At 47.8% G+C, this 20,863-nt stretch overlaps 5 non-coding genes across 5 annotated transcripts; all 5 read right to left on the reverse strand.

Moving 5' to 3' along the window:
• Window positions 1–365: 365 nt before the first annotated feature.
• On the reverse strand, window positions 366–440 carry Trnaa-agc (transfer RNA alanine (anticodon AGC)). The gene has a single exon. It is a non-coding gene; the product is annotated as a tRNA-Ala (tRNA).
• A 1,456-nt stretch (window positions 441–1,896) lies between these two features.
• Trnaa-agc (transfer RNA alanine (anticodon AGC)) lies at window positions 1,897–1,971 on the reverse strand. Its single transcript has one exon. It is a non-coding gene; the product is annotated as a tRNA-Ala (tRNA).
• A 1,467-nt stretch (window positions 1,972–3,438) lies between these two features.
• Window positions 3,439–3,514, reverse strand: Trnaa-agc (transfer RNA alanine (anticodon AGC)). Its single transcript has one exon. It is a non-coding gene; the product is annotated as a tRNA-Ala (tRNA).
• Window positions 3,515–4,980: 1,466 nt separating this feature from the next.
• Trnaa-agc (transfer RNA alanine (anticodon AGC)) lies at window positions 4,981–5,055 on the reverse strand. Its single transcript has one exon. It is a non-coding gene; the product is annotated as a tRNA-Ala (tRNA).
• A 1,467-nt stretch (window positions 5,056–6,522) lies between these two features.
• Window positions 6,523–6,598, reverse strand: Trnaa-agc (transfer RNA alanine (anticodon AGC)). The gene has a single exon. It is a non-coding gene; the product is annotated as a tRNA-Ala (tRNA).
• Window positions 6,599–20,863: the final 14,265 nt, after the last annotated feature.

A 20,863-nucleotide genomic window follows, 5' to 3' on the forward strand; every position in this document is an offset into this window, starting at 1 on the left:
AGCTTCCTGTGTTCGCACCTATATCACCTGTGCTTCCTTGTCAGAGACAGACTATCGCGAAACATACAACTCGCTCCATGAATTGATTGCTACGGCATCTGTTATCAGCAGTCACAACCAGCAACACCAGTAGCAGCCGACTGCAGGCAAAGAATGGGAACGTGCAGTGGGATTTACGTGAAATCGGCGCAAGGCAGATCTTTCCGACGTAGGCCTGAGAATCTTATGGGAACATTTGTACTGTTTCTAAATTAAGTGTAGGTGTGGGAGGAGGGTGCTTCCTGCGCACGAATAAAAGCACGCTCGCCAATTGGGAATTATTCCACTTGCATGGCAAGGTGCGCATGTAGGTGTGTTAAAAATTCTGGAGGCGCTGGGTATCGATCCCAGTACCTCTCGCACGCTAAGCGAGCGCTCTACCATCTGAGCTACGCCCATCCCCCCGTTAACTAGTAGTGCTACATACAGTCATATCAACGTCACAGACCCTTGCACTCCCATTATTCCGCAGACAAACACTACTCTCTATGTATCAGTGAGGGTGTCTTTCAGGTTTCGTGCATTCTGTATCGAATCGTAGTTGGCCACAATGAAAGTGGCACGCATAACGTCGAAAATAGAGTTCAGACACCGCTCTGAGTAAGACGAACGTGTTGTCCACTCTCTAGACTTCAATGACGTTAAGCCGTGATACCTAAGACAGATCTGCACTCGATGACACCACGATAACAGCCGGTCCCCACACTTACATCTTGCTCTCCTTATGACAGTATACATCATATCAGTCTGTGACGCTGGTTTTGCAACTTCTTGCGTGCGTTTATGTTCGCCGCGACCCACACTTACCATGTACTGACCACAAAACATGGAGGAGCCGGGGCTTGAACCCGAGACCGTTCACACGCTAAGCGAACGATCTGTCAACTGAGCTACAGCTACACACACGACCAAGCCTGGCTATTCTCCATTCTTTGCGACTCTGATGTGCACGGACACGATGGTTGGTTGGTTTGTAGCGGCGAAGGTACCAGAATACAAAGGCGCGGACACGTTCATATACACAAGAGTTCCAAGTAGTTTCGATGCTCTGGTATTACGAATGCAAATTCCGTCTGTTTTGAACGTCTTAAATTGAAAGGGCGGTCACAAATTGGTCCATTTCACTCCTTGTCGACAATCACACAGCACCTGAGGTAACAAGCACATCTCGAGCCCCATTGTGCTCTCCATTGTTCATGCCAACTCAGTGCCTCGCTCTTTGCTACTGTGTAAAACTCTTGTCGTCCAACTGCAAAACACTGGGACACAACAAGTTTCCGCGTCTCCATTGCACTGATCGTACTACGAATCGCTCCCCAAACTTGGCAATCACCCATGCAGATGACTTTTACGACTTCACGCAACGCTCACGCTAGTGACAGCCTTATTTATAGTTCGACGTCGCGCCAAAGCGAATGAGCACATTTCGCCTACGGCTTAGGCCGCTCTCCTAGTGTGGCTGCTCTGTGTCTGCAGGCAGCGAGGGGCTGCAAGCTTCCTGTGTTCGCACCTATATCACCTGTGCTTCCTTGTCAGAGACAGACTATCGCAAAACATACAACTCGCTCCATGAATTGATTGCTACGGCATCTGTTATCAGCAGTCACAACCAGCAACACCAGTAGCAGCCGACTGCAGGCAAAGAATGGGAACGTGCAATGGGATTTACGTGATATCGGCGCAAGGCAGATCTTTCCGACGTAGGCCTGAGAATCTTATGGGAACATTTGTACTGTTTCTAAATTAAGTGTAGGTGTGGGAGGAGGGTGCTTCCTGCGCACGAATAAAAGCACGCTCGCCAATTGGGAATTATTCCACTTGCATGGCAAGGTGCGCATGTAGGTGTGTTAAAAATTCTGGAGGCGCTGGGTATCGATCCCAGTACCTCTCGCACGCTAAGCGAGCGCTCTACCATCTGAGCTACGCCCATCCCCCCGTTAACTAGTAGTGCTACATACAGTCATATCAACGTCACAGACCCTTGCACTCCCATTATTCCGCAGACAAACACTACTCTCTATGTATCAGTGAGGGTGTCTTTCAGGTTTCGTGCATTCTGTATCGAATCGTAGTTGGCCACAATGAAAGTGGCACGCATAACGTCGAAAATAGAGTTCAGACACCGCTCTGAGTAAGACGAACGTGTTGTCCACTCTCTAGACTTCAATGACGTTAAGCCGTGATACCTAAGACAGATCTGCACTCGATGACACCACGATAACAGCCGGTCCCCACACTTACATCTTGCTCTCCTTATGACAGTATACATCATATCAGTCTGTGACGCTGGTTTTGCAACTTCTTGCGTGCGTTTATGTTCGCCGCGACCAACACTTACCATGTACTGACCACAAAACATGGAGGAGCCGGGGCTTGAACCCGAGACCGTTCACACGCTAAGCGAACGATCTGTCAACTGAGCTACAGCTACACACACGACCAAGCCTGGCTATTCTCCATTCTTTGCGACTCTGATGTGCACGGACACGATGGTTGGTTGGTTTGTAGCGGCGAAGGTACCAGAATACAAAGGCGCGGACACGTTCATATACACAAGAGTTCCAAGTAGTTTCGATGCTCTGGTATTACGAATGCAAATTCCGTCTGTTTTGAACGTCTTAAATTGAAAGGGCGGTCACAAATTGGTCCATTTCACTCCTTGTCGACAATCACACAGCACCTGAGGTAACAAGCACATCTCGAGCCCCATTGTGCTCTCCATTGTTCATGCCAACTCAGTGCCTCGCTCTTTGCTACTGTGTAAAACTCTTGTCGTCCAACTGCAAAACACTGGGACACAACAAGTTTCCGCGTCTCCGTTGCACTGATCGTACTACGAATCGCTCCCCAAACTTGGCAATCACCCATGCAGATGACTTTTCCGACTTTACACGACGCTCACGCAACGCTCACGCTAGTGACAGCCTTATGTATAGTTCGACGTCGCGCCAAAGCGAATGAGCAGATTTCGCCTACGGCTTAGGCCGCTCTCCTAGTGTGGCTGCTCTGTGTCTGCAGGCAGCGAGGGGCTGCAAGCTTCCTGTGTTCGCACCTATATCACCTGTGCTTCCTTGTCAGAGACAGACTATCGCGAAACATACAACTCGCTCCATGAATTGATTGCTACGGCATCTGTTATCAGCAGTCACAACCAGCAACACCAGTAGCAGCCGACTGCAGGCAAAGAATGGGAACGTGCAGTGGGATTTACGTGAAATCGGCGCAAGGCAGATCTTTCCGACGTAGGCCTGAGAATCTTATGGGAACATTTGTACTGTTTCTAAATTAAGTGTAGGTGTGGGAGGAGGGTGCTTCCTGCGCACGAATAAAAGCACGCTCGCCAATTGGGAATTATTCCACTTGCATGGCAAGGTGCGCATGTAGGTGTGTTAAAAATTCTGGAGGCGCTGGGTATCGATCCCAGTACCTCTCGCACGCTAAGCGAGCGCTCTACCATCTGAGCTACGCCCATTCCCCCGTTAACTAGTAGTGCTACATACAGTCATATCAACGTCACAGACCCTTGCACTCCCATTATTCCGCAGACAAACACTACTCTCTATGTATCAGTGAGGGTGTCTTTCAGGTTTCGTGCATTCTGTATCGAATCGTAGTTGGCCACAATGAAAGTGGCACGCATAACGTCGAAAATAGAGTTCAGACACCGCTCTGAGTAAGACGAACGTGTTGTCCACTCTCTAGACTTCAATGACGTTAAGCCGTGATACCTAAGACAGATCTGCACTCGATGACACCACGATAACAGCCGGTCCCCACACTTACATCTTGCTCTCCTTATGACAGTATACATCATATCAGTCTGTGACGCTGGTTTTGCAACTTCTTGCGTGCGTTTATGTTCGCCGCGACCAACACTTACCATGTACTGACCACAAAACATGGAGGAGCCGGGGCTTGAACCCGAGACCGTTCACACGCTAAGCGAACGATCTGTCAACTGAGCTACAGCTACACACACGACCAAGCCTGGCTATTCTCCATTCTTTGCGACTCTGATGTGCACGGACACGATGGTTGGTTGGTTTGTAGCGGCGAAGGTACCAGAATACAAAGGCGCGGACACGTTCATATACACAAGAGTTCCAAGTAGTTTCGATGCTCTGGTATTACGAATGCAAATTCCGTCTGTTTTGAACGTCTTAAATTGAAAGGGCGGTCACAAATTGGTCCATATCACTCCTTGTCCACAATCACACAGCACCTGAGGTAACAAGCACATCTCGAGCCCCATTGTGCTCTCCATTGTTCATGCCAACTCAGTGCCTCGCTCTTTGCTACTGTGTAAAACTCTTGTCGTCCAACTGCAAAACACTGGGACACAACAAGTTTCCGCGTCTCCGTTGCACTGATCGTACTACGAATCGCTCCCCAAACTTGGCAATCACCCATGCAGATGACTTTTCCGACTTTACACGACGCTCACGCAACGCTCACGCTAGTGACAGCCTTATTTATAGTTCGACGTCGCGCCAAAGCGAATGAGCACATTTCGCCTACGGCTTAGGCCGCTCTCCTAGTGTGGCAGCTCTGTGTCTGCAGGCAGCGAGGGGCTGCAAGCTTCCTGTGTTCGCACCTATATCACCTGTGCTTCCTTGTCAGAGACAGACTATCGCAAAACATACAACTCGCTCCATGAATTGATTGCTACGGCATCTGTTATCAGCAGTCACAACCAGCAACACCAGTAGCAGCCGACTGCAGGCAAAGAATGGGAACGTGCAATGGGATTTACGTGATATCGGCGCAAGGCAGATCTTTCCGACGTAGGCCTGAGAATCTTATGGGAACATTTGTACTGTTTCTAAATTAAGTGTAGGTGTGGGAGGAGGGTGCTTCCTGCGCACGAATAAAAGCACGCTCGCCAATTGGGAATTATTCCACTTGCATGGCAAGGTGCGCATGTAGGTGTGTTAAAAATTCTGGAGGCGCTGGGTATCGATCCCAGTACCTCTCGCACGCTAAGCGAGCGCTCTACCATCTGAGCTACGCCCATCCCCCCGTTAACTAGTAGTGCTACATACAGTCATATCAACGTCACAGACCCTTGCACTCCCATTATTCCGCAGACAAACACTACTCTCTATGTATCAGTGAGGGTGTCTTTCAGGTTTCGTGCATTCTGTATCGAATCGTAGTTGGCCACAATGAAAGTGGCACGCATAACGTCGAAAATAGAGTTCAGACACCGCTCTGAGTAAGACGAACGTGTTGTCCACTCTCTAGACTTCAATGACGTTAAGCCGTGATACCTAAGACAGATCTGCACTCGATGACACCACGATAACAGCCGGTCCCCACACTTACATCTTGCTCTCCTTATGACAGTATACATCATATCAGTCTGTGACGCTGGTTTTGCAACTTCTTGCGTGCGTTTATGTTCGCCGCGACCAACACTTACCATGTACTGACCACAAAACATGGAGGAGCCGGGGCTTGAACCCGAGACCGTTCACACGCTAAGCGAACGATCTGTCAACTGAGCTACAGCTACACACACGACCAAGCCTGGCTATTCTCCATTCTTTGCGACTCTGATGTGCACGGACACGATGGTTGGTTGGTTTGTAGCGGCGAAGGTACCAGAATACAAAGGCGCGGACACGTTCATATACACAAGAGTTCCAAGTAGTTTCGATGCTCTGGTATTACGAATGCAAATTCCGTCTGTTTTGAACGTCTTAAATTGAAAGGGCGGTCACAAATTGGTCCATTTCACTCCTTGTCGACAATCACACAGCACCTGAGGTAACAAGCACATCTCGAGCCCCATTGTGCTCTCCATTGTTCATGCCAACTCAGTGCCTCGCTCTTTGCTACTGTGTAAAACTCTTGTCGTCCAACTGCAAAACACTGGGACACAACAAGTTTCCGCGTCTCCGTTGCACTGATCGTACTACGAATCGCTCCCCAAACTTGGCAATCACCCATGCAGATGACTTTTCCGACTTTACACGACGCTCACGCAACGCTCACGCTAGTGACAGCCTTATGTATAGTTCGACGTCGCGCCAAAGCGAATGAGCAGATTTCGCCTACGGCTTAGGCCGCTCTCCTAGTGTGGCTGCTCTGTGTCTGCAGGCAGCGAGGGGCTGCAAGCTTCCTGTGTTCGCACCTATATCACCTGTGCTTCCTTGTCAGAGACAGACTATCGCGAAACATACAACTCGCTCCATGAATTGATTGCTACGGCATCTGTTATCAGCAGTCACAACCAGCAACACCAGTAGCAGCCGACTGCAGGCAAAGAATGGGAACGTGCAGTGGGATTTACGTGAAATCGGCGCAAGGCAGATCTTTCCGACGTAGGCCTGAGAATCTTATGGGAACATTTGTACTGTTTCTAAATTAAGTGTAGGTGTGGGAGGAGGGTGCTTCCTGCGCACGAATAAAAGCACGCTCGCCAATTGGGAATTATTCCACTTGCATGGCAAGGTGCGCATGTAGGTGTGTTAAAAATTCTGGAGGCGCTGGGTATCGATCCCAGTACCTCTCGCACGCTAAGCGAGCGCTCTACCATCTGAGCTACGCCCATTCCCCCGTTAACTAGTAGTGCTACATACAGTCATATCAACGTCACAGACCCTTGCACTCCCATTATTCCGCAGACAAACACTACTCTCTATGTATCAGTGAGGGTGTCTTTCAGGTTTCGTGCATTCTGTATCGAATCGTAGTTGGCCACAATGAAAGTGGCACGCATAACGTCGAAAATAGAGTTCAGACACCGCTCTGAGTAAGACGAACGTGTTGTCCACTCTCTAGACTTCAATGACGTTAAGCCGTGATACCTAAGACAGATCTGCACTCGATGACACCACGATAACAGCCGGTCCCCACACTTACATCTTGCTCTCCTTATGACAGTATACATCATATCAGTCTGTGACGCTGGTTTTGCAACTTCTTGCGTGCGTTTATGTTCGCCGCGACCAACACTTACCATGTACTGACCACAAAACATGGAGGAGCCGGGGCTTGAACCCGAGACCGTTCACACGCTAAGCGAACGATCTGTCAACTGAGCTACAGCTACACACACGACCAAGCCTGGCTATTCTCCATTCTTTGCGACTCTGATGTGCACGGACACGATGGTTGGTTGGTTTGTAGCGGCGAAGGTACCAGAATACAAAGGCGCGGACACGTTCATATACACAAGAGTTCCAAGTAGTTTCGATGCTCTGGTATTACGAATGCAAATTCCGTCTGTTTTGAACGTCTTAAATTGAAAGGGCGGTCACAAATTGGTCCATATCACTCCTTGTCCACAATCACACAGCACCTGAGGTAACAAGCACATCTCGAGCCCGATTGTGCTCTCCATTGTTCATGCCAACTCAGTGCCTCGCTCTTTGCTACTGTGTAAAACTCTTGTCGTCCAACTGCAAAACACTGGGACACAACAAGTTTCCGCGTCTCCGTTGCACTGATCGTACTACGAATCGCTCCCCAAACTTGGCAATCACCCATGCAGATGACTTTTCCGACTTTACACGACGCTCACGCAACGCTCACGCTAGTGACAGCCTTATTTATAGTTCGACGTCGCGCCAAAGCGAATGAGCACATTTCGCCTACGGCTTAGGCCGCTCTCCTAGTGTGGCAGCTCTGTGTCTGCAGGCAGCGAGGGGCTGCAAGCTTCCTGTGTTCGCACCTATATCACCTGTGCTTCCTTGTCAGAGACAGACTATCGCAAAACATACAACTCGCTCCATGAATTGATTGCTACGGCATCTGTTATCAGCAGTCACAACCAGCAACACCAGTAGCAGCCGACTGCAGGCGAAGAATGGGAACGTGCAGTGGGATTTACGTGAAATCGGCGCAAGGCAGATCTTTCCGACGTAAGCCTGAGAATCTTATGGGAACATTTGTACTGTTTATAAATTAAGTGTAGGTGTGGGAGGAGGGTGCTTCCTGCGCACGAATAAAAGCACGCTCGCCAATTGGGAATTATTCCACTTGCATGGCAAGGTGCGCATGTAGGTGTGTTAAAAATTCTGGAGGCGCTGGGTATCGATCCCAGTACCTCTCGCACGCTAAGCGAGCGCTCTACCATCTGAGCTTCGCCCATCCCCCCGTTAACTAGTAGTGCTACATACAGTCATATCAACGTCACAGACCCTTGCACTCCCATTATTCCGCAGACAAACACTACTCTCTATGTATCAGTGAGGGTGTCTTTCAGGTTTCGTGCATTCTGTATCGAATCGTAGTTGGCCACAATGAAAGTGGCACGCATAACGTCGAAAATAGAGTTCAGACACCGCTCTGAGTAAGACGAACGTGTTGTCCACTCTCTAGACTTCAATGACGTTAAGCCGTGATACCTAAGACAGATCTGCACTCGATGACACCACGATAACAGCCGGTCCCCACACTTACATCTTGCTCTCCTTATGACAGTATACATCATATCAGTCTGTGACGCTGGTTTTGCAACTTCTTGCGTGCGTTTATGTTCGCCGCGACCAACACTTACCATGTACTGACCACAAAACATGGAGGAGCCGGGGCTTGAACCCGAGACCGTTCACACGCTAAGCGAACGATCTGTCAACTGAGCTACAGCTACACACACGACCAAGCCTGGCTATTCTCCATTCTTTGCGACTCTGATGTGCACGGACACGATGGTTGGTTGGTTTGTAGCGGCGAAGGTACCAGAATACAAAGGCGCGGACACGTTCATATACACAAGAGTTCCAAGTAGTTTCGATGCTCTGGTATTACGAATGCAAATTCCGTCTGTTTTGAACGTCTTAAATTGAAAGGGCGGTCACAAATTGGTCCATTTCACTCCTTGTCGACAATCACACAGCACCTGAGGTAACAAGCACATCTCGAGCCCCATTGTGCTCTCCATTGTTCATGCCAACTCAGTGCCTCGCTCTTTGCTAATGTGTAAAACTCTTGTCGTCCTACTGCAAAACACTGGGACACAACAAGTTTCCGCGTCTCCATTGCACTGATCGTACTACGAATCGCTCCCCAAACTTGGCAATCACCCATGCAGATGACTTTTCCGACTTTAAACGACGCTCACGCTAGTGACAGCCTTATTTATAGTTCGACGTCGCGCCAAAGCGAATGAGCACATTTCGCCTACGGCTTAGGCCGCTCTCCTAGTGTGGCTGCTCTGTGTCTGCAGGCAGCGAGGGGCTGCAAGCTTCCTGTGTTCGCACCTATATCACCTGTGCTTCCTTGTCAGAGACAGACTATCGCAAAACATACAACTCGCTCCATGAATTGATTGCTACGGCATCTGTTATCAGCAGTCACAACCAGCAACACCAGTAGCAGCCGACTGCAGGCGAAGAATGGGAACGTGCAGTGGGATTTACGTGAAATCGGCGCAAGGCAGATCTTTCCGACGTAGGCCTGAGAATCTTATGGGAACATTTGTACTGTTTATAAATTAAGTGTAGGTGTGGGAGGAGGATGCTTCCTGCGCACGAATAAAAGCACGCTCGCCAATTGGGAATTATTCCACTTGCATGGCAAGGTGCGCATGTAGGTGTGTTAAAAATTCTGGAGGCGCTGGGTATCGATCCCAGTACCTCTCGCACGCTAAGCGAGCGCTCTACCATCTGAGCTTCGCCCATCCCCCCGTTAACTAGTAGTGCTACATACAGTCATATCAACGTCACAGACCCTTGCACTCCCATTATTCCGCAGACAAACACTACTCTCTATGTATCAGTGAGGGTGTCTTTCAGGTTTCATGCATTCTGTATCGAATCGTAGTTGGCCACAATGAAAGTGGCACGCATAACGTCGAAAATAGAGTTCAGACACCGCTCTGAGTAAGACGAACGTGTTGTCCACTCTCTAGACTTCAATGACGTTAAGCCGTGATACCTAAGACAGATCTGCACTCGATGACACCACGATAACAGCCGGTCCCCACACTTACATCTTGCTCTCCTTATGACAGTATACATCATATCAGTCTGTGACGCTGGTTTTGCAACTTCTTGCGTGCGTTTATGTTCGCCGCGACCAACACTTACCATGTACTGACCACAAAACATGGAGGAGCCGGGGCTTGAACCCGAGACCGTTCACACGCTAAGCGAACGATCTGTCAACTGAGCTACAGCTACACACACGACCAAGCCTGGCTATTCTCCATTCTTTGCGACTCTGATGTGCACGGACACGATGGTTGGTTGGTTTGTAGCGGCGAAGGTACCAGAATACAAAGGCGCGGACACGTTCATATACACAAGAGTTCCAAGTAGTTTCGATGCTCTGGTATTACGAATGCAAATTCCGTCTGTTTTGAACGTCTTAAATTGAAAGGGCGGTCACAAATTGGTCCATTTCACTCCTTGTCGACAATCACACAGCACCTGAGGTAACAAGCACATCTCGAGCCCCATTGTGCTCTCCATTGTTCATGCCAACTCAGTGCCTCGCTCTTTGCTACTGTGTAAAACTCTTGTCGTCCAACTGCAAAACACTGGGACACAACAAGTTTCCGCGTCTCCATTGCACTGATCGTACTACGAATCGCTCCCCAAACTTGGCAATCACCCATGCAGATGACTTTTCCTACTTTAAACGACGCTCACGCTAGTGACAGCCTTATTTATAGTTCGACGTCGCGCCAAAGCGAATGAGCACATTTCGCCTACGGCTTAGGCCGCTCTCCTAGTGTGGCTGCTCTGTGTCTGCAGGCAGCGAGGGGCTGCAAGCTTCCTGTGTTCGCACCTATATCACCTGTGCTTCCTTGTCAGAGACAGACTATCGCAAAACATACAACTCGCTCCATGAATTGATTGCTACGGCATCTGTTATCAGCAGTCACAACCAGCAACACCAGTAGCAGCCGACTGCAGGCAAAGAATGGGAACGTGCAGTGGGATTTACGTGAAATCGGCGCAAGGCAGATCTTTCCGACGTAGGCCTGAGAATCTTATGGGAACATTTGTACTGTTTCTAAATTAAGTGTAGGTGTGGGAGGAGGGTGCTTCCTGCGCACGAATAAAAGCACGCTCGCCAATTGGGAATTATTCCACTTGCATGGCAAGGTGCGCATGTAGGTGTGTTAAAAATTCTGGAGGCGCTGGGTATCGATCCCAGTACCTCTCGCACGCTAAGCGAGCGCTCTACCATCTGGGCTACGCCCATCCACCCGTTAACTAGTAGTGCTACATACAGTCATATCAACGTCACAGACCCTTGCACTCCCATTATTCCGCAGACAAACACTACTCTCTATGTATCAGTGAGGGTGTCTTTCAGGTTTCGTGCATTCTGTATCGAATCGTAGTTGGCCACAATGAAAGTGGCACGCATAACGTCGAAAATAGAGTTCAGACACCGCTCTGAGTAAGACGAACGTGTTGTCCACTCTCTAGACTTCAATGACGTTAAGCCGTGATACCTAAGACAGATCTGCACTCGATGACACCACGATAACAGCCGGTCCCCACACTTACATCTTGCTCTCCTTATGACAGTATACATCATATCAGTCTGTGACGCTTGTTTTGCAACTTCTTGCGTGCGTTTATGTTCGCCGCGACCAACACTTACCATGTACTGACCACAAAACATGGAGGAGCCGGGGCTTGAACCCGAGACCGTTCACACGCTAAGCGAACGATCTGTCAACTGAGCTACAGCTACACACACGACCAAGCCTGGCTATTCTCCATTCTTTGTGACTCTGATGTGCACGGACACGATGGTTGGTTGGTTTGTAGCGGCGAAGGTACCAGAATACAAAGGCGCGGACACGTTCATATACACAAGAGTTCCAAGTAGTTTCGATGCTCTGGTATTACGAATGCAAATTCCGTCTGTTTTGAACGTCTTAAATTGAAAGGGCGGTCACAAATTGGTCCATTTCACTCCTTGTCGACAATCACACAGCACCTGAGGTAACAAGCACATCTCGAGCCCCATTGTGCTCTCCATTGTTCATGCCAACTCAGTGCCTCGCTCTTTGCTAATGTGTAAAACTCTTGTCGTCCTACTGCAAAACACTGGGACACAACAAGTTTCCGCGTCTCCATTGCACTGATCGTACTACGAATCGCTCCCCAAACTTGGCAATCACCCATGCAGATGACTTTTCCGACTTTAAACGACGCTCACGCTAGTGACAGCCTTATTTATAGTTCGACGTCGCGCCAAAGCGAATGAGCACATTTCGCCTACGGCTTAGGCCGCTCTCCTAGTGTGGCTGCTCTGTGTCTGCAGGCAGCGAGGGGCTGCAAGCTTCCTGTGTTCGCACCTATATCACCTGTGCTTCCTTGTCAGAGACAGACTATCGCAAAACATACAACTCGCTCCATGAATTGATTGCTACGGCATCTGTTATCAGCAGTCACAACCAGCAACACCAGTAGCAGCCGACTGCAGGCGAAGAATGGGAACGTGCAGTGGGATTTACGTGAAATCGGCGCAAGGCAGATCTTTCCGACGTAGGCCTGAGAATCTTATGGGAACATTTGTACTGTTTATAAATTAAGTGTAGGTGTGGGAGGAGGATGCTTCCTGCGCACGAATAAAAGCACGCTCGCCAATTGGGAATTATTCCACTTGCATGGCAAGGTGCGCATGTAGGTGTGTTAAAAATTCTGGAGGCGCTGGGTATCGATCCCAGTACCTCTCGCACGCTAAGCGAGCGCTCTACCATCTGAGCTTCGCCCATCCCCCCGTTAACTAGTAGTGCTACATACAGTCATATCAACGTCACAGACCCTTGCACTCCCATTATTCCGCAGACAAACACTACTCTCTATGTATCAGTGAGGGTGTCTTTCAGGTTTCATGCATTCTGTATCGAATCGTAGTTGGCCACAATGAAAGTGGCACGCATAACGTCGAAAATAGAGTTCAGACACCGCTCTGAGTAAGACGAACGTGTTGTCCACTCTCTAGACTTCAATGACGTTAAGCCGTGATACCTAAGACAGATCTGCACTCGATGACACCACGATAACAGCCGGTCCCCACACTTACATCTTGCTCTCCTTATGACAGTATACATCATATCAGTCTGTGACGCTGGTTTTGCAACTTCTTGCGTGCGTTTATGTTCGCCGCGACCAACACTTACCATGTACTGACCACAAAACATGGAGGAGCCGGGGCTTGAACCCGAGACCGTTCACACGCTAAGCGAACGATCTGTCAACTTTTTTTTATTTTTTTTTATTTTTTATTTTTTTATTTTTTTTTTATTTTTTATTTTTTTTTTTTTTTTTTTTTGGGCCTCCCATCACCCCTTTTAGCCCATCCTTGCGCTCTCCATAATTCGCCTTCATCGGCGTCGGCTTCTCACGCCATGTACATAACCATAAACTGATGAGACAAGGGTAATCCCTTTATCGTGGAGAAACTAATGTACCCCTTCTTTGGGCTTATTGATAATGTGAAAAAAGAATGAAGTCTTCAGTAGGTAGAAACAGAAGTTATGTTCAGTTTGTTTCCTTCTTCATCGCTGTTTTTTGTTGTCACACTTAAAGCAAATAGGCTTCGTTGACAAAGAAACGTCAGAGGGCATTCCGAAACTGCCTCTTCTCTCTAAAAATGCTTAAAAAAACCATATTCGGTGAGAAGCAACTATTTATAATGGCTTCTTGAAAAATAAATTAATAAACGTTGAACTCAAAGAACGGCAATTCCGGTAAAAACTAAAATAATTTCTTTTTCTTTTTTTTTTTTTTTCCCACGATTGTAAAGTAAGTTAGTAGTGGTGAACACTCTCTTACGTTTGTCTTCTGTGTCCGCAGATATTTCTTGTTAATTCTTTTACATCAAGGTCTTGATTAAAAAATTTGCGTATGTTTCTTTATATTTACTAGTCTTCAGTAACATGTGATGCTCAGTTAGCAGATAGATCCAAGAATCCTCTTGGCTTTTCTCTTCCTTCGTGAAGAGGTAATGGACCGTTGCCGCTTTCAGCCAATTGACTGCGTTGCGTTTCGTGTTAGGAAAGGGTACATCATCCGGTGTCAAAAAGTCCGCAGGCGTTATAGCGTTAGGTGACGTTCGAAGGATGAGTGCCAGCTTTCGTCGGACATTCAGCCAGATATCTTTAACCTTGTCGCACACGAAACGATGTTCTTCGTTATCAATTAAACTACACGTTGCACACAAAGGCGAATCCGCTAAGTGGATCGAATGAAGTTTCGAGTTTGTGGCAACTTTCCTATTTACAACAAAGTACCATGTTGCTTTCAGATGAGTAGCTAAGTTACGGTTATGAATATTTGCCCATATCACTTTCCAGTTAGTACATGGATAGTTTTGTTCTATTTTGTCGTTCTTCTTTTCTCCCATCAATTTGCCATATATTTCTTTTACGTTTGTCATGTCTTTTTCCGGAATTCTTGAACGTAGGTAGCTATATTCTATTAAAAACCATCGTAAATGGTAAAGTCCGCTCGGTATGTGCTGCACATTAATGGGTGGAGAGAGGTCATCTGGAGCTATTTCAGATAGCAAGTGCGCGGCGATACAGCTGCCGGATTGTCTCCATTGTTGAAACGTATTGGAGATGTACAGAGCCTGCGACTTTTTAGTAACATTCGTTAAGTTTAAGCCGCCATTATTAGTGGCGAGCGTCAGAGTGTCATACTGGATTTTAAATATGTGGCCACGGCTCACAAAATAGCCTATTGCTGACATAATTTGTTTGGCTATGCCGGCGGGTATTGGCAGTATCTGGGCGACATAACTGACTTTGGAAGTAATAGAGACGTTCGCTAAAGACACTCTCTGAATTTCATTTAACTGTCGAATACTATGTGTCCGTACACTAGCTCGTATGGTAGTTAGTACTTGTCTATAGTTGGCCGCAATAGTTTGACGTATATTTTTTCGGAAATCAATGCCGAGACACTTCAAGGCTGTTAGCTCACGTAACTGACCGTGTGTGCGCATGCCAATGCCACATCCGATATTGAATATGCCGGACTTGGTTTTGTTTAACCTCGCGGCTGACGCTCGTTCGTATTTTTCTATTATGTGCATTGCCGTCTCGACTTCCGCTACATTCATAACGAGAAACCCAACATCGTCCGCATAAGCTTTACATATTATTTTGTTTCCTCGTATTTGCAATTCTTGTAACCGCTGAGTCAAGGTAGCGAGCAAAGGTTCGATGGCCATGGCAAAAAGTGCCATGGACAACGGACAACCTTGCCTGACGGAACATGCGATCTCGACTGGCCGGCTAGGCTGTCCATTTATGATGATTCTGGAGGAGTTATTCGTTACCAAACGTCGTATGAGGTCAACGAATCTCGGCGGAAAACCCATTGCGCCTATCGTTTTCAGGAGGTAGGAGTGGCTGATCCTGTCGAAGGCTTTATCGAAATCTAACGACACGATGGCACATTTTAGTCGACATACTTCTGCTATTGAAATTATGTCGCGGTAGTCGGACAGCGTCTGCTGAATTTTCCTACCCTTGCCCACGCTAGACTGATATGGGCCGGTGACGCTGGCCATTACATTTTTAAGTCTGTGGGCTAAGAGCCGCGAAAAAATTTTATAGTCACTGTTCAGCAGAGTGATTGGTCTCAAATTTCCAATTTTCTTGCCAGCCGATTTTTTTGCGATTAACACTATCATACCTTCGCGAAAATCTTTCGGTATCTCCTTATTGAGGTTCAGAAGTTCATTACAGATGCATGTTATTCTATGTTTTATATGTTCCCAGAAGACTTGATAAAATTCTGCTGGTATGCCGTCAGATCCAGGGGATTTATTTTTTGCACTTTGATAGACAGCATAGTGTACATCGTCTTCGGTCGCCTCCGCTATTAGAGCTTCCGCGTACGCGTTACCAACGCGTCCTTGCAGGTGGGTCAGTAAATCGTCCTGTGCTTTTTCGTCTACCTCTTTATGTGAAAACAAGTTGTCGAAATGGGTTAGTATTTCTGCTTTTATGTCGTTGTGCATTGTCAAGGTGGTTCCATTATCAGTTTTAAGCTCCGTCAGTATTTTGCGTAATCCTCGTTTAGTTTCACGAATCACATGATATACCGAAGTGGCTTCTTTTTGCGCCACAGTCTCTGCTCTTGACCTTATTTGGTATCCTTCAAGCTGTTGTCGCCTTAATGTCAGTATTTTTGCCTGGATTTTTTTTAATTCTCCCATGGTTCCCAATAGCTGTAGCACCTTGCAGGTAGAGTTCTCGGAGACAATGAAAGTAAAATTCTATCGTTCTTTTCCGCCAAAAGCTCTTCTCCCGGGAGTAGTTGATGAAACATCTCCGGATCTGAGGTTTGGCGCATTTGAGCCACCAATCCAAAGTCGAGTGGTAAGAGACGAGTTTGGTCTCGCAGGCTCTCCAAATGGTGAGAAAGGCTTCTCGACAGGCAGGATCTTTTAAGTGTGAAACATTAAGTTTCCATGGCCCTTTATATCGACAGGTTCCTTGTCGTTCCAAATTTAATGTGCATATATATGCAGCGTGGTCCGAAAAAACGGTTGGCCAAACTTCAGACTGCAGGATGCGGTGTTTCAGATTGGGCGAGACATATATTCGATCCAACCGGCTCGCTGAATGATTAGTGAGGTGGGTAAAGCCGGGTGCCGCGCCGTGCGTTTGCTCCCACGAATCAGTTAAACGGAGGTCGGTGACGATACGTTCCAGGTCCGGCGATTTGTTGTAGTTCGGAGTTTGGTCTTTGGCATGTATGACACTGTTAAAGTCGCCTCCAAGGATGGTATGGGTGCAGTGTACACCAAACAAAGGAACAATTCCCTCCTTAAAAAACTGTGCTCGTTGGCACCGATTGGTAGAACCAGATGGGGCATAGACATTAATAATCCTGGTGTTATAAAGCGTGCCGGCAATGCCTCTGCCGTTAGGCAGTTTTGTTACGTCTGTAATGACGACGCCCTCTTTGAAAAGAAATGCGGTACCCAAATCACATCCAATTCCAGGATTGACTATAGCATTATACCCCTGTATGAAGTCAAGTTCGATGTTTGTTACTTCTTGTAAAAACAAAATGTCCACATCAGCTGCATACAGGAAATCTTTTAAATTTTGTAAATTAACTGGGCTACAAATTTTATTGATGTTCAGCGTAGCGATCTTATAGGCCTGCAACGGAACTACGTTAGCCAAGACGGGAGTGTAATTAGGAAAAACTCTGGCAACATATCATTTCGAAAAAACATTAAGAAATCTGACACGAGAGACATGTGGACACAAGTCAGTAAAACCGATCAGACTAGAAATATTCATGACTTGGGAAGGGATCAGTCGGCTTCTCCGTGTCTGGGACAGTATCCGTCGCGGCGATGACATTCAAGACGACGTCATCTCGTGGTGTGGCCATCGTGGTGACTGTAACGGTTCCTGTGGTGTCCATAATTTCGTCCTCCTTTGTAGTGTCGTCGACATCGTCTGCCCACGGATTCGACAGCCCTGTCATCGGTTCGTCATTAAGTGGTGCACTATATTCAGGTGTTTGCTGGTGATTTTTATCTTCGGTTCGGGTAATTGCTACGTCATCGGAGGGCAAACTGGCAGAACCTGAGGTACTATCCAAGGACACAGGGTCTTCGTTAGATGACTGCTGATTGCACTGCAAGTTCTCAGATGCAGATTGACGTATTTTGCCCCCTATTTGCTTCGCCTGTTCACGCAGTTGTGGTGCAGTCTGCTCTGCACCTTGACGCGCGATCCTCCGTTTTTTAGATTTCTTGGGAGATGCGTCTCGTGGTGGACTTTGGACGGTACCTGAAGAAGCCTCAGGTTGCAAAGTAGCACTACTCGAAGTGATTGACGCCTGGTCTGATTTCAGTGCACTTGACGGGCTGTGGTCAGTGCCTAAGGCAGCTGCAGGATTCGGAGGAGCACCACTAGAAACGGCTGGTGGCGAGTCCGTTTTCTGTGCACCTGATACGCTTTTGATACCTCCTAAAGAAGCTCCTGAATGCAGAGGAGCATTACCCGAAGCGACTGAGGTCGCGTCCGTATCCATTGCCTCATTGGGCGATTCCACGGCGACAAGGGCAGGAGCAGATATGTCTTCGCAGGAGGGTTGTGTGTCTACAGATGCTACACCTGAGTCGGTCGGTTGGTCGGTCGCTTGTGGGTCGGTATTCGTAGTAACTTCGGGGGGCGCAGTGGCACTTGCAAAACCGCGCGCTACGGCGACATATGTCACGGGCAGCGTTGACATAGCAGGGTGCCTGACGGCATCGCCGGCAGGCAGTTGCGCCACTCGCCTTTGAACACAGTCTGCACGAACGTGGCCTGGTAAATTGCAGACAGCACACGTTTTCGGTTGGTCATCGTACATCACAACAGCTCTATATCCGCAGACGTTTATAAACGACGGAATGTGCTTCTGCAATTCGACTTTTACTTGGCGCACACCATTCAAAACAGGGAATTTGTGTGCAGCAGACCACCGTTCGGCAATATTACTCAAAACTTTCCCGTATGGAGCAATAACAGCATTTATCTGGTCACTTGTAATTTCAAAGGGAAGTTCAAAGACTCGCACGGTCCGAATACCTAGACCAGCATGGGCAACGGTAACCTCCCCAACATTTCCGTCAGCATGTTTAAATTTCAGAATTCCACCACAAGATCGAACTATCCTTTCACACAATTCTGGACTGGCAAGTTTCACGAAAACCACACTGTTCATAATCGAGAAATGTATGCCGATAATATCATCAAGTCCTATTTTAACATCATCCTCTAACCACTGTTCAACATCAAATGACCTCGGTCGGACAAAGTTGCGATCAAACGTGAATTTCAAAGTATCTTTTCGTTGCGGTTGCGACATCTCTTAATTCTTTTTCATGTCTACACAAATACTATAGACAGCGACGCGTTGCAGCAAGAGCAGAGACTTACCACGCGGAGCTAATGCAGCACAGCACACACCACGGCACGTCCGACCTCCAGCGCAGCCGCTGGCTGACTTCAACTGAGCTACAGCTACACACACGACCAAGCCTGGCTATTCTCCATTCTTTGCGACTCTGATGTGCACGGACACGATGGTTGGTTGGTTTGTAGCGGCGAAGGTACCAGAATACAAAGGCGCGGACACGTTCATATACACAAGAGTTCCAAGTAGTTTCGATGCTCTGGTATTACGAATGCAAATTCCGTCTGTTTTGAACGTCTTAAATTGAAAGGGCGGTCACAAATTGGTCCATTTCACTCCTTGTCGACAATCACACAGCACCTGAGGTAACAAGCACATCTCGAGCCCCATTGTGCTCTCCATTGTTCATGCCAACTCAGTGCCTCGCTCTTTGCTACTGTGTAAAACTCTTGTCGTCCAACTGCAAAACACTGGGACACAACAAGTTTCCGCGTCTCCATTGCACTGATCGTACTACGAATCGCTACCCAAACTTGGCAATCACCCATGCAGATGACTTTTCCGACTTTAAACGACGCTCACGCTAGTGACAGCCTTATTTATAGTTCGACGTCGCGCCAAAGCGAATGAGCACATTTCGCCTACGGCTTAGGCCGCTCTCCTAGTGTGGCTGCTCTGTGTCTGCAGGCAGCGAGGGGCTGCAAGCTTCCTGTGTTCGCACCTATATCACCTGTGCTTCCTTGTCAGAGACAGACTATCGCAAAACATACAACTCACTCCATGAATTGATTGCTACGGCATCTGTTATCAGCAGTCACAACCAGCAACACCAGTAGCAGCCGACTGCAGGCAAAGAATGGGAACGTGCAGTGGGATTTACGTGAAATCGGCGCAAGGCAGATCTTTCCGACGTAGGCCTGAGAATCTTATGGGAACATTTGTACTGTTTCTAAATTAAGTATAGGTGTGGGAGGAGGGTGCTTCCTGCGCACGAATAAAAGCACGCTCGCCAATTGGGAATTATTCCACTTGCATGGCAAGGTGCGCATGTAGGTGTGTTAAAAATTCTGGAGGCGCTGGGTATCGATCCCAGTACCTCTCACACGCTAAGCGAGCGCTCTACCATCTGAGCTACGCCCATCCCCCCGTTAACTAGTAGTGCTACATACAGTCATATCAACGTCACAGACCCTTGCACTCCCATTATTCCGCAGACAAACACTACTCTCTATGTATCAGTGAGGGTGTCTTTCAGGTTTCGTGCATTCTGTATCGAATCGTAGTTGGCCACAATGAAAGTGGCACGCATAACGTCGAAAATAGAGTTCAGACACCGCTCTGAGTAAGACGAACGTGTTGTCCACTCTCTAGACTTCAATGACGTTAAGCCGTGATACCTAAGACAGATCTGCACTCGATGACACCACGATAACAGCCGGTCCCCACACTTACATCTTGCTCTCCTTATGACAGTATACATCATATCAGTCTGTGACGCTGGTTTTGCAACTTCTTGCGTGCGTTTATGTTCGCCGCGACCAACACTTACCATGTACTGACCACAAAACATGGAGGAGCCGGGGCTTGAACCCGAGACCGTTCACACGCTAAGCGAACGATCTGTCAACTGAGCTACAGCTACACACACGACCAAGCCTGGCTATTCTCCATTCTTTGCGACTCTGATGTGCACGGACACGATGGTTGGTTGGTTTGTAGCGGCGAAGGTACCAGAATACAAAGGCGCGGACACGTTCATATACACAAGAGTTCCAAGTAGTTTCGATGTTCTGGTATTACGAATGCAAATTCCGTCTGTTTTGAACGTCTTAAATTGAAAGGGCGGTCACAAATTGGTCCATTTCACTCCTTGTCGACAATCACACAGCACCTGAGGTAACAAGCACATCTCGAGCCCCATTGTGCTCTCCATTGTTCATGCCAACTCAGTGCCTCGCTCTTTGCTA

This window comes from Schistocerca gregaria, unplaced genomic scaffold (assembly GCF_023897955.1).
Source record: "Schistocerca gregaria isolate iqSchGreg1 unplaced genomic scaffold, iqSchGreg1.2 ptg000180l, whole genome shotgun sequence".
NCBI classification, from domain to species: domain Eukaryota; kingdom Metazoa; phylum Arthropoda; class Insecta; order Orthoptera; family Acrididae; genus Schistocerca; species Schistocerca gregaria.